Below are 13,908 nucleotides of genomic sequence, written 5' to 3'. Positions count from 1 at the left end.
GCCCACTCTCAATCCCGCTCGGGTATGCTGAAGTCCTTCCTGTACGTCGGATCCGGGACCAACCTGACCCCCTGGAGATTAGAATGGGGCAACCGATCCCTCTGTCTTCTGACAGATGCGGGGCGTATGGGTGCTGTCCTGCACGTGCCGTACCCCTGGGATCCCTTCTTAGAATGGAGCCTACTCCCTTCTCCCCTCCGGGGCCTCTATCCCGGGCCCTTCTTGTGGAGCAGAGCTCCTGCTGAGCCTCTGCTCCCAGACAGTCCTCACTGACCGTCTGTACTGTACTGACTGACCATTCTGTTCTGAACTGCCACCCTAAGATTGCTTCCCATTATATACCTACTGTGTGCTCCTTCTAACTGCTTCCTCCACCCACACCCACTACTGGTTCCCCCTACCTTTGGGTTTCCCCCACTCCAGCCAGGGACAGGGCTCAGCAGCTGCGCTCTGCATGTTGCCCTTCCAGCCGGTCTGAAGCAGTGTAATGTTGGATGCAGGTGTTTTGGGGGGTTCTCTGCAGCACTCCCATCTTACCTGAATGAAGGGAGACACCACACCTCTGGGTGAGGTGCAGTACCTCTGTGGCGACTGAACCCTCAGGGGCGCCACATGCCCACGATGCAGAAATGCTCCGGATTTTTCCTGAGTGTTTCTGCATCTCCCTGGCAGAAAAAACGCATGCAGATTTTACATGCGTTTTTCCTGCCAGGGACAAACGTAAGTGAAGCATTTTTCACATGCATGTCCGCATGCGGGTTGTCAACCGCTTTCCAAGCGATTTTAGCATCACTTGGAAAGTGCTTGACAACTTGGTCACACTATATAAATCCTTGCAACCGGCATGTATTTATATAGTGTGAACAAGTTAATAGTTGAAAAAAAGAATAAAAATGGTAAAAAAAAAAAAATAGAATTAGACTTACCGGTAATTCTGTTTCTAAGACCCTCCACGACAGCACACCTGGAGGTAGCCTCCCCATCCTAATTAGGGACAGGAAAACAAGATGTTAAATAGCCCCTCCCTGCTACAATCCCCAGTGTTTTCAAAGGACCACACAGTATGAATGCTCTAAATATTTATTAACACTAAGGATTTTTCCAATCAAAGAAATGGAGGGAACTACCCATGCTGTTGTGGAGGGTCTTAGAAACCGAATTACTGGTAAGTCTAATTCTATTTTCTCCAATCCCCTCCATGACAGCACACCTGGAGTAATACCAAAGAATGAATTTTAGGGAGCGACAACAGCCTGAAGGACTTTCCTTCCAAATGCTAAGTCTCTATTAGATATTACATCTAGTCTATAATGTTTAGCAAAGGTATGGACAGACGACCATGTAGCTGCCCTGCAAATCTGCTCAATGGATGCACTAGCTTTTTCCGCCCAGGAGACCGACATAGCTCTAGTAGAAAGAGCTTTCAAAGATTTCAGAGGAGGCAAATCTTGAACTATGTATGTTTCACAAATTGCTTTCTTAATCCAATTTGCTAGCATATTTTTGCAATTTTCTTTCCTTTATTGGGGCTTCCATATTGGACAAATAGGTTCTGATCCTTCCTCCAGGTTTCAGTCTGCCTCAAATAGCGGATTATAGTCCTTCTTACATCCAACGCGTGGAATTCTTCTTCCTTGCTATTTGATGGATTTTGACAGAATGACGGAAGAATTATTGGCTGAGACATATGAAAATTAGACGACACTTTAGGTAGAAAAGAAGGATCCAACTGGAGGATGATCCTGTCCTCCAAAATACGACAATAAGTCTCTCTGATAGACAGGGCTTGGATTTCACTCACTCTTCTGGCTGTAGTCAGAGCTATAAGCAATGCCGCTTTCCAAGACAATTTGTCTATGTGTGCCTCGGCTATTGGCTCGAAAGGATGCATAGTTAGGCCTCTAAGAACTACGTTGAGATCCCAAGGTGGAACTATTTTAGCTCCTGTTGGATTAATCCAAGAAGCAGCTATCATGAACCTCTTAATCCATCTGTTTTGGGCCAAATCAGCATCAAAATAGGAACTTAAAGGCGAGACTTGGACCTTCAGTGTGCTTGGTCTTAATCCTTTAGACAGACCGTTCTGTAGGAAATCCAAGATTCTGGCCACGTCAGGCCGAAAGGGATCTAATGGACGAGGCTCATACCATAGCTTGAAAGCTTTCTAGATTTTTCCATAGATGGAAATTGTGACTGGTTTTCTGCTTTTCTGCAGTGTATGTGACTCGCCCCCAGGGGTGTCGCGGGGCACCCGGCAGCCGGGCCTAAGACTGCCTGCGGGGATTATCGCGGTGGCTGGCCCAGGGCGGTCAGTGCCAAAAGGAATTATTTGTAGGGAATTTGTTGTGACGCCACCTGTGGTGTCTGGTGAGGATCACCAGCGCTGCAACAGTCCTCTGAGGCAGATGTCAGGACAGCTTGAGATGGAACGGCTCCCCACAGGTGGAGCAGGCCTCAGGGCAGTATAAATGATGCAGGTTGCGCTGAGCATTGTGGTGCATGGAAAGCGATGGCACAGCAGGAGTAACGGACAGAGACAGGGGATTTGCTTCATTTCCTTTACTGGTACAGCTGTTAGGTACGGTCCAGGGTACTCCAGATGAAGGGCGCACTTTTGGACTTCTCCCCAGGGAGCAGGTATAGGGCCTCCTGATCCGTGTCTGTCCCTATGTATGCTCCTGGCCAGCCTGCAACTGGGCCTAGCTTATGTGTCCTGCTTTTACTTCACCAGATGCTCAGAAATAGGACCTCTGGTTGGTAACCACTTTCCCTGGACGTCGGGGCCTTCGTGGTTCCTGATCCTGTGTGTGTCTAGCCTTCAGGTTTGTCAGGGACTTGTAGTCCTCCTGGGATTCCGGTTATCCCCACTGGGTGTAAAGGGTCCCTGTAGGCGCGGATCCGGTGTCCGGTAGATATAATGGGGTGAGCTTATTGTGCTCCTCTGCCCCCTTGGTTTCACTCCCCTTTTTCTCCTTGCCGTCGGCCACACTCGGGGCCCTCACTACTAGGCAGCTGACGTGCTGCGTCTTCACCGCTATCTGAGTGTCGGCACGCTCTCAGGCTCTCTCTCAGCCTGCCTGCTCTGCTCTGACTCTGAGCACTCACTAATCAACTGAGCTGCCTGGCTCCACCTTCCCTATATATATCCCTATCTGGGCTCCCTCTGCTGGTCTGAGTTGGAAGGTAGATGTGTTTGTATCTAGTGAGGGCCTCTTGTGGAGAAATCCATCCATGCACCCTTCTGGGTTCTGTGGCACCAATGCACAGCAGGGCGCCACATTTGGATCACCTGTACTGAGAAGCCTCTGGCTTTTCAGAGGGTGGTCTCAGAAGCCAAGCTGCTAGAGCCAAATTCTGAGGGGCCGGATGGAAAATCTGGCCCTAATGCAGCAGATCGTGGATTCGAGGAAGCATCAATGGATCATCCATTCTTAGACTGCTCAATGTTCCGAACCATGCTCTTTTTGGCCACATTGGAGCTATTAGGATAGTCTTGAGCCCTTCCGACCTGATTTTTTGTAAAGTCCTTGGTATTAACAGAATCAGGGGAAAAGCATTAGCGAGCCCAACTTTCCAAGGGTGAGCGAATGCATCTATCCCTGTTGCTGAATCCTCGGGTTTCAAAGAGAAAAAGGCTCTTACTTTTGCGTTTTCCTGGTTCGCAAACAGGTCCACATCTGGGTATTCCCACTTTTGAACAATCATCTGAAATATCTTCGAGTTCATGCTTCACTCCCCTGGATGAATGTATTTTCTGCTCAGAAGATCTGCATGATAGTTGTCGGAGCCCCTCAGATGCAGAGCCGATAAGGATAGTAGATTATGCTCCGCCCAGGGGAAGATCCTTTCGGAGATCATCTGTAACCTCCTGTTTCTTGTACTTCCCTGATGTCTCAAGTGGGCTATAGTTGTCATATTGTCCGAGTAGACTCTGACATTCGACCCCTGAAGCACAGTAGTGGCTGCCCATAGGGTTTCTTCCACCACTTTCATTTCTCTTAAGTTTGAGTACTGCTCTGCTATTTCTTGCGACCAGACCCCTTGGAAGGCCACGTGGGAGACTACTGCTCCCCATCCTCTTTTGCTTGCGTCTGTTTTGACGGATAACAAGGGAAGTTGAATCCATGCTGAACTTTTCTCCAGATTTCCTGGACAGAGCCACAAATTTAAAGATGCTTTCACCTTCTCTGGCAGATGAATTCTGTTGGAGAGGGAACTTGGAGATCTGTCCCAACAGGAAAGGATGTAGTTTTGAAGGACCCTTGAATGCGCTTGAGCCCAAGGTACCGCCTAAATAAATGAGGTCATGGACCCGAGGACGGACATGGCGAATCTTAATGACACTCCTATCTGGTTCTTTAGTGCATAAACTTTCGACCTCAACTGAATCTGCTTCTCTTTTGGCAGAAAAGAGGCTTGTTGCTGAGAATCCAGGAGAATTCCCAAGGAGGTCTTCCTGTTGGAGGGAATCAGATCTGACTTTTGGTAGTTTATCAACCATCCCAAGGATTCCAGGATCTGGAGGGTCATCTGGAGGTCTCTTTCCAAACTTGAAACCGAGGGAACCATCACCAAAAAATTGTCTAAATATGGGACGATGCAGATATTCAGTTTCCTTAGATAAACCTACTACCTCTGCCATGATCTTTGTAAACAGGCGGGGTGCTGACGAAATGCCGAAGGGGAGTACATTGAATTGAAAATGAAGTACCTCTCGGTTCTGAGTTACAGCAAATCTGAGAAATTTTCTGTAATCCGGATGAATTGGCACGTGGTAGTAAGCCTCTGGCTGGTCTACTGTTGCCACGACAAATCCTTTTCCAATCAATAAGCTGCCATTGAGGAAGGAAGCTCGCAATTCTGCCTCCTACCTTCTTGGCGTCATTGTCTGTCCTGCCTAGAACCTTGAAAGATATTCCTACCTCTTCCCCCTTTTGTGTAACTCCAGCGACCAGTTTTACCCTTGCCTCTGTACTGAAATGCTTGCTGCTGTTGTTGTTGAGGGAGAAGAAATGGTCTCTTTCTGAAACTTTTTGGATTCTTTGGCTCTGGCAGAGACTTCTTCTTGTCGGATACTTTCTCCAACAACTCGTCTAGCACCGCCCCAAACATATACTCTCCTTTAAATGGAATGGAACAAAGCTTAGATTTTGATGCGTTGTCCCCACTCCACATCTTCAACCACAGAGCTCTTCTCATAGAATTTGATAATGCTGCCGATCTTGCCGCAATCTTGACCGACTCCGCCAAGGCATCCGCTAGGAATCCAGTGGCCTTCTGCAGAAAAGGAAGAGATGCTAGGAGGTCCTCTTGAGTGGTACCTTTCCAGAGATGTTCCTCTAGTTGTTGGAGCCAGAGGAACATGGAACGAGCTACACAAGTTGAAGCGATATTAGTCTTCAGTGAAGCCGCCGATGTTTCCCATGCCTTCCTTAGAAGGCTGTCCATCTTCCTATCCATAGGATTTTTGAGCTGTGACGAGTCTTCAAAGGGAAGGGTTGTTTTCTTCGCAACCCTTGCCACCTGTACATCAACCTTCGGGACTTCCATCCATAGCTTAGCCGCCTTTTCATCTAGAGGGAATCTATCCTTCATTTCTCCTGCCATACTAAGCCTTTTCTCAGGTGACTCCCATTCATCCAAAATAAGACTCCAAATGTTGTCATGCACAGGGAACACTACCTTCTTCTTGGATTTCAGACCGCCAAACATTTCATCCTGAACTGTACGGGTTTCCTTCTCCTCTTCCACCTGCATCGTGTCTCTCACCTGCGACAACAATTCCTCCATATTCTCAGACGAAAAGTAATATTTCCTATCTTCCTCATGATCTTCACTTAGGACCCCTTCTTCCGGTTCCTCCATAGACCCTAATTCTGAATCAGAGGTCTCCCTAACCGTATATTTTCTCCTTTTGGGGGGAGATGGACCTTCAGCTCTGGCTTGTGAGAAGGAGGCTAGGGAAGATTGTATTTCCTGCCGAACCATTCCCCTGACTTCTTCCATAAGGGAAGGCTGTTCTTCCTTCACAATGTTGTCAGTGCATTTCCAGCATAGGGGTTTCTTATGCCCTGAAGCCAGCTTTTTTATACAGATGGCACATTTGTGAACTGTAGTGCTTTCTCCCACTGTCGGTGCCGGATCCTTGTCTCCCTAAATTAAAAATAAAAAAAGGGGAGATTTAAAATATATTTAGGATCCTGCTCAAAAGAGAGTGGGGAATAACCTAGGACCTAGTACTTACTGGGGCCGGGTTAGAGCTGGGCTCTGCATACGCAGGCTTTGGAACAGCACCCTCCATAGTAGCAGAATATTCTGTCCTACCTTAATGGAGTCTTCTCATCTGGGTCTTTTATAGGGGAGACCGAGATCCAGTGCCAAATTTTCACCTATCTGGTGAAGGATCCTCATTTTCAGGGCAAACCGCGGCTTCTCCTTTTGAATTTCCCGCCGCAGCCCCATGCGTTCCACGGTGGAACGCACCAGAAGTGACGTCCCGCTGGCCAAAAGCCTGACTTCCGGCACGCCGCCATGGAGGACAGAGGAGACTCCGGCCGGGGAGCAACAGGAGGCCCCCAGCCCCCAAAACCCTACTCGGCTTTACACGCAGGCGAGTGTGTGTGGGGGGGGGTCCCGCTCTCAAGGAGACACGGGAGCTGCAAAGGAAGGAAGGTCGGAGGCGATCGCTCCCTGCAGCCCGGCAGGTAAATTTAATAGGGCCCTGCTTGCCGGCTGCAGGCACCCCAGGTAACCTCTTCATCCCATAGGGACAGGAAAACACTGGGGATTGTAGCGGGAAGGGGCTATTTAACCTCTTGTTTTCCTGTCCCTAATTAGGATGGGGAGGCTACCTCCAGGTGTGCTGTCATGGAGGGGATTGGAGAAAATAACATTATACTTACCTTCTGATGGCCCCCGGTCTTTTCTCCACTGCGTCTGGTCTCTTGTATGGCTCGCGGTGGAGTGAAAGGATCTTCCATGACGTCATTTAGTCATTGGACAGGTCACGAGACTGCCGTGACCTGTTGAACATCCGCAACAAGAGCACAGAGAAACAAATCAAGAAGAAACGTCACACTCACCGAAGTGTTGATCAGGTTCAGGAGATATTTCTTTCCCTCGTAAGTGTAAAACAGAGACGCAGTCAGGGCCTTCACCGTAATCCCGCACTCCCTCTCCACCTGCAGCTTGTCCAGAACTTGCTTATTGGAGGAGGCTTTTGGAATACAACCTGAGGGAAGGAGCGAGACAGCAGAATCCACACTGTTAGATCGTAGTGGCAGTGTCTCCCTCCATACTAGTCTGTCAATGGTAGCTTGTTTCTGTGTTTTATATATGTATTTTAGGTGTGTAAACCCTCTTCATGTGTACAGCAGCCTGGAATGAACGCTGCTTAAAAAATAAATAATAGAGTAAGGCCTCATTCAGACTTTCATCAGCTTTGTTTTGCATCCGAGAAACTCTAAACTTTGATTTGGATCAAAATTCGACAGGTCAACGTGTTTCAGTGAAAAATACGCGGTCCGCAGAAATATGTGAACAGCCCTAGACTATAATAGATATGAGTTCTGTGAAAAACAAGGATCGAGCTCATGCGAAATCCAACATTTCATTCTATAAATCTACATAAATTAAGTAACGTGCCAAATTGCTTTTTTTTTGGTTTATGTTTTGCGTGTATGGAGGGAAAGTTCCCAGTGCTAGTGTCTAGCTCACTGATTTTCCTTGCTTGGTGCCTGACGTCCCAAAAAACTGACAGTGAGCTATCAATCAAGATACAGAGGCTGGTGCTGGGCAGGGAAGCAACCTTGGAAGGCTGAGGCTTGGTTAGTGCTCCGTTACACCCAGAGCACTCAGAAATGCAGCAACAGATAAAAGATATAGAGGTGTCTATGGATTTAGCTTTCCAAATCCTGCATGGTCATGAATGGGAATTGGAGGGAGGGGTATATCTGATGGATTCCCTTAAATTGTTAATTGGCAATTGCAGTTCACATAGTTGCATATTACTTAATCATTAGAGCTACAAAAAATTGCACTTCAAGCACCAGTAAAACAGAGGCCAAAAAAGATTCCTTAGAGGCATCTGGTCACTATTAGTGATGATCGAGCGTGTTCTATCAACCCCTTCGGCAAGCACGCTCGGGTGCTCGCCGAGTATTTTGGCATGCTCGGCATTTCTTTTAAGGTCGCCGTGCCTGCAAGTGTCACGGCTGTTAGCGTGCTCGCTGAATGGGTTCATAGAACACGCTCGATCATCACTAGTCACTATACATTAGTATACAATAAAAAAACACATATCACATAGTGAATAACACAGACACTATTCAATACAGCAGGGTTGAGGTGTACTTTGTGGGACAAAATTACAGCATTTTTGAAAGACGCCATTCACTTTACTGTGCAACATATAGAAAAAAAAGGGCAATGAATTCCAAATAAAGTGAAATGGTGCAGAAGAAAACAAAAACATTTTACTGCTTTTAAAAAATTCTAAACTTTGCAAACAAATTGTTTGGCTTGTGTTCCAATTTTCTAAGACCGTTTTTAATACCATTTTGGGGTACAACTTTTTGATTGCTCCATCAAATGAATAGTCGTAAGTTACTTACCGGTAACGGGATTTTTCAGAGACCATGACAGCACCACGAGAGAGGGGATCCGCCCACCAAGGAGAGGAAACATACAGGCTTAAAAGGGCGCCACCTCTCTCCCGCCTCAGTTTGGATTACAGAGCATTGAGAGGACCGCCAGGTTAATAAACACAGCAAACAATCACAAAATTGCCATACCAGACGAAACCTACTGAGTGTGAGATTATAATTAATAAAACGGGAGTGTTCCCACAAACGTGAAAGGAGGGAATATAAGGGTGCTGTCATGGTCTCCGAAAAATCCCATTACCGGTATGTAATTTAATATTTTATCGGTCGACCATGACAGCACCACGAGAGAATTACAGAGATGAAGTAATCTATTGAAGGACCACAGCCTGGAACACTCTTCTCCCAAAGGTGAGGTCAGCCGATACACCTATATCTAACCTATCGTGTCTATGGAATGTAGAGGGACAGGACCAGGTAGCAGCCTTAAATATGTCTTCTATCGAGACACCTGTCTTCTCAGCCCAGGAGGTCGCCACAGCCCGGGTGGAATGAGCCTTCAGCCCTTCTGGCCCTTCCTCGCCGCTAGATGTACAGACCAAAAGTTTGGACACACCTTCTCATTTAAAGATTTTTCTGTATTTTCCTGACTATGAAAATTGTACATTCACACTGAAGGCATCAAAACTATGAATTAACACATGTGGAATTATATACTTAACAAAAAAGTGTGAAACAGCTGAAAATATGTCTTATATTCTAGGTTCTTCAAAGTAGCCACCTTTTGCTTTGATGACTGCTTTGCACACTCTTGGCATTCTCTTGATGAGATTCAAGAGATAGTCACTGGAAATGGTTTTCACTTCACAGGTATGTCTTGTCAGGTTTAATAAGTGGGATTTCTTGCCTTATAAATGGGGTTGGGACCATCAGTTGTGTTGTGCAGAAGTCTGGTGGATACACAGCTGATAGTCCTACTGAACAGACTGTTAGAATGTGTATTATGGCAAGAAAAAAGCAGCTAAGTAAAGAAAAACGAGTGTCCATCATTACTTTAAGAAATGAAGGTCAGTCAGTCCGAAAAATTGGGAAAACTTTGAAAGTGTCCCCAAGTGCAGTTGCAAAAACCATCAAGCGCTACAAAGAAACTGGCTCACATCAGGACCGCCCCAGGAAAGGAAGACCAAGAGTCACCTCTGCTTCTGAGGATAAGTTTATCCGCGTCACCAGCCTCAGAAATCGCAGTTTAACAGCAGCTCAGATTAGAGACCAGGTCAATGCCACACAGAGTTCTAGCAGCAGACACATCTCTTCAACAACTGTTAAGAGGAGACTTTGTACAGCAGGCCTTCATGGTAAAATAGCTGCTAGGAAACCACTGCTAAGGACAGGCAACAAGCAGAAGAGACTTGTTTGGGGTAAAGAACACAAGGAATGGACATTAGACCAGTGGAAATCTGTGCTTTGGTCTGATGAGTCCAAATTTGAGATCTTTGGTTCCAACCACTGTGTCTTTGTGCGACGCAGAAAAGGTGAACGGATGGACTCTACATGCCTGGTTCCCACCGTGAAGCATGGAGGAGGAGGTGTGATGGTGTGGGGGTGCTTTGCTGGTGACACTGTTGGGGATTTATTCAAAATTGAAGGCATACTGAACCAGCATGGCTACCACAGCATCTTGCAGCAGCATGCTATTCTATCCGGTTTGCGCTTAGTTGGACAATCATTTATTTTTCAACAGGACAATGACCCCAAACACACCTCCAGGCTGTGTAAGGGCTATTTGACCAAGAAGGAGAGTGAAGGGGTGCTACGCCAGATGACCTGGCCTCCACAGTCACCAGACCTGAACCCAATCGAGATGGTTTGGGGTGAGCTGGACCGCAGAGTGAAGGCAAAAGGGCCAACAAGTGCTAAGCATCTCTGGGAACTCCTTCAAGATTGTTGGAAGACCATTTCCGGTGACTACCTCTTGAAGCTCATCAAGAGAATGCCAAGAGTGTGCAAAGCAATCATTAAAGCAAAAGGTGGCTACTTTGAAGAACCTAGAATATAAGACATATTTTCAGTTGTTTCACACGTTTTTGTTAAGTATATAATTCCACATGTGTTAATTCATAGTTTTGATGCCTTCAGTGTGAATGTACAATTTCCATAGTCAAGAAAATACAGAAAAATCTTTAAATGCGAAGGTGTGTCCAAACTTTTGGTCTATACTGTATATGATAGAGAAATGGCCTCCCAATTCCATCTAGCTATGGTGGACTTCGTGACCTTAGACCGTTCCTAGTCCCTTGGTAGGATATAAACAACGAGTTATCTTTCCTAAAGCTTTTGGTAACTGAATGTTACCTAACCAGACATCTCCTCACTTCTAACGTATGTAACTCCACCTCTTTCTGGTTACTAGGATGTGGACAAAAGGAGGGTAGGAGGACTTCCTGAAGTCTGTTGAAACGAGTAGCTACCTTAGGGAGAGAGAGTGATTTTTAGACCAGATCCTGCCTATCATCCAGAATTTGAGTAAACGGCGAGGCCATAGACAGGGCCTGGATGTCACTAATGCTCCTGGCCGAGGTTAAAGATATTAAAGCGGTCTTAAGAGAGAGGGATTTAAGGGTTGCTGACTATTAGCTCAAACAGCGAGATAGTCAAGGCCTTTAGAACCAAATTTAAATACCAGGGAACCAAGCTGCTTTTAATAATGAGTCTAGATCTAAAAGCTGCCTTAATGAACCGAGAAACCCAGTAGTTACAAGCTACATCACAGCTATATAGGGCACCCAAGGCAGAAATCTGTACTTTAAGGGTGCTGGTGGATAACCCTAGTTCAAGACTTTTTTGTAAAAACTCCAAAGATTTGTCCTATTGGCACCCCCTCCCCATGAACCCCAGAACCAGAGAAAGACAAAAACTTTCTCCAACTTGTGGCATAAATCTGGGTTGTAACAGGTTTTCTCCTGTGCAGGATGGTTACTAGACCTTTGGAAAAAACTTTCTGATTTGGCAGTGTCCTTTCAAGTTCCACACCGTCAAGTGGAGGCCAGTTGCTTGAGGATGGAATATCGGACCCCGGAGAAGGAGATATGGAATCTCTGGAAGAACCCAAGGATCGTAGATGGACACCCTCCTGGGCCAAAAGGGTGCGATCAGCAGAACCCTGGCCTTGTCCTCCCTGATCTTTCTTATTACCATGAGAAGAACAGCCAACCAGGGGGGGAGGAGTCATACGCCTGGCTGAAATAACAACGAATCAGGAAAGCGTCCACAGCTAGGGGATTTAGGGAACACAAGATCTTTGTCTTCCGATTTAGTTTTGTGGCAAACGGATCTACCTGACCGGAGGCCCCCCCATCTTCGGCTATTTGGGTAAAAATTCCTTGATTTAGTTCCCATTCCCCTTGCATCAGAGGATAGCAGCTTGGGAAATCTGCTCTCATGTTTTCTTTTTCCCTTATATAGAGGGCCATCAGGGAAAGGAGGTGACTTTCTGTAATCTGGAAGAGATGATCTGTCACTCTCATCAGCGATCTTGACCATGTATCCCCCTGGTGGTTCACATATGCTACCGCAACTAGATTATCCAAGAGGATCTTTACATTCTGGCCCTGAAGGAAAGGTAAGAAATTATTCACCGCCTTGTCTACCGCCAGAAGTTCTTTTGCATTGGAGGAGAGACCCTTTTCGATATCTGACCAGGTCCCCTGGGCTACCATATCTCCCAGATGGGCTCCCCACCCTCTCGGACTCGCATCTGTGGTAATTGTTCTAGTGACCCTAAGTACCCAGGGAACCCCTCGAGATAGGTTAGGCTCATCCTGCCACCACTATAAAGATTTTACTGACCGGGGTGATAAGGACATCTTCCCTTCCAAGTGCCCCTTAAGAGAAACTTCATTATGTAGCACATCCCACTGTAGAACTGTGGCGCCCCTGAAGATTCGACCGCCACAGGGATGCTGCACTTCTGTAATGGAGTGTAGTGTTCCTCCTCCGAGGTAAGAACAGCGTGATGGTCGGGACCCAACCTTTGCATCCAACACCACATTTCTCCACCAGAGGGGGCTAGTATGCACCAGGTGCTGCCCTCCTGGTTACAGGGAGACTGGGGAACCAAGAGTGAGGGGAACCAGTTAGTGGGTGAGGGTGGAGGACTTACAATTTAGTGACACTTTAAATTTCATATTTAATAAAAAGCCATCTTTGGTTTTGGTCTTTGTGCTGTTAATTACTGTGAGGTATTGTGATCTCCCACCCTGAACGTGGATCCTGTGTGAACCTACAGTGGATGGAGACACAGCCCTCATACCCCAGCCTTGGAACGAGGGGCAGGTTGCAGACGAGGAATGTCTCAACCCGGTCAAGGACCACGACCAAGAAGGCCCGGAGCTAAAGAGTGTAGCTCCACAGCAAATGGATCCCGGGGAGGATGCAGATGGAGCAGTGTACGCCACCTGTCCTCACCACCTGATATATTCAGAGGGAGTCCAGCTGCAAGAGGGGTACCGGCCCCCGACACCCGACCTTGCTACTCCATGTCCTGGTTGGTAAAGCCCGGTAGGCCCAGAGGATCCCATCGGGTATCGGAAGGAGCAGAGCTGCCACCCGTGCCCTTGTTCTGAGAGGAGTTCAGAGGGAGATCCGGCCTATCTACACACACACAGACAGGAGAGGATACGGTCTGTAGTTCAGGAACACTCAGGTGCGGGGTCCCGATTGAATGCTGGACTTGCTCGGAGGTTGTCGGACCCCGGTCCCTGGTGACCGCAGGACTCCGTGGGGAGCAGGGAGTCGCCTTCCTTCTGCCATCTCTAATGTGAGTAAAGCCTTGGAAATTCATCCCTATGGCCTCCGGACTGTTCATTACGCGCCATTCCGTGCGACGCCGCGTCCCTACTGCCGCACTACTACCCCCCCTTTATCCTGCTTTACCGGCCCTGAGGCCGCGCTCCGCCTGTAGGGAGCGGCGAGAACTTTAGCCGCCATGACTCCAGGCCTCAGCGGACTGTAGTTGCGCTGGTGGCGCATCACCAGACACCACAGGTGGCGTAGTCGACAATTACCACTCAACCCGGAAAGCCCTAGCATCATTTTCAATGTGACGGCCCTGGGCAAGGAACGGGTCCAGGCCACGACTGCACCCCCGTTCTCAACATCTGACCCGACTCCGAGTACCCCCATCTTCCCAGGGCAGGGCTGAGAGCGTCACATCACCATGTGTAGGGGTGGATTCAGTGAGGAGAAGTGAGAGGAGCAGGGGCTCTGCAGGAGCTCTGCTCGGCAGGCAGGCTCGGCCTGTCATGCC

Source organism: Phyllobates terribilis, unplaced genomic scaffold (assembly GCF_046119375.1).
Source record: "Phyllobates terribilis strain yellow unplaced genomic scaffold, ASM4611937v1 Scaffold_420__1_contigs__length_1611072, whole genome shotgun sequence".
Classification (NCBI taxonomy): domain Eukaryota; kingdom Metazoa; phylum Chordata; class Amphibia; order Anura; family Dendrobatidae; genus Phyllobates; species Phyllobates terribilis.
The sequence above is the reverse complement of the archived record's forward strand: the minus strand, read 5'-3'. Positions refer to the sequence as shown.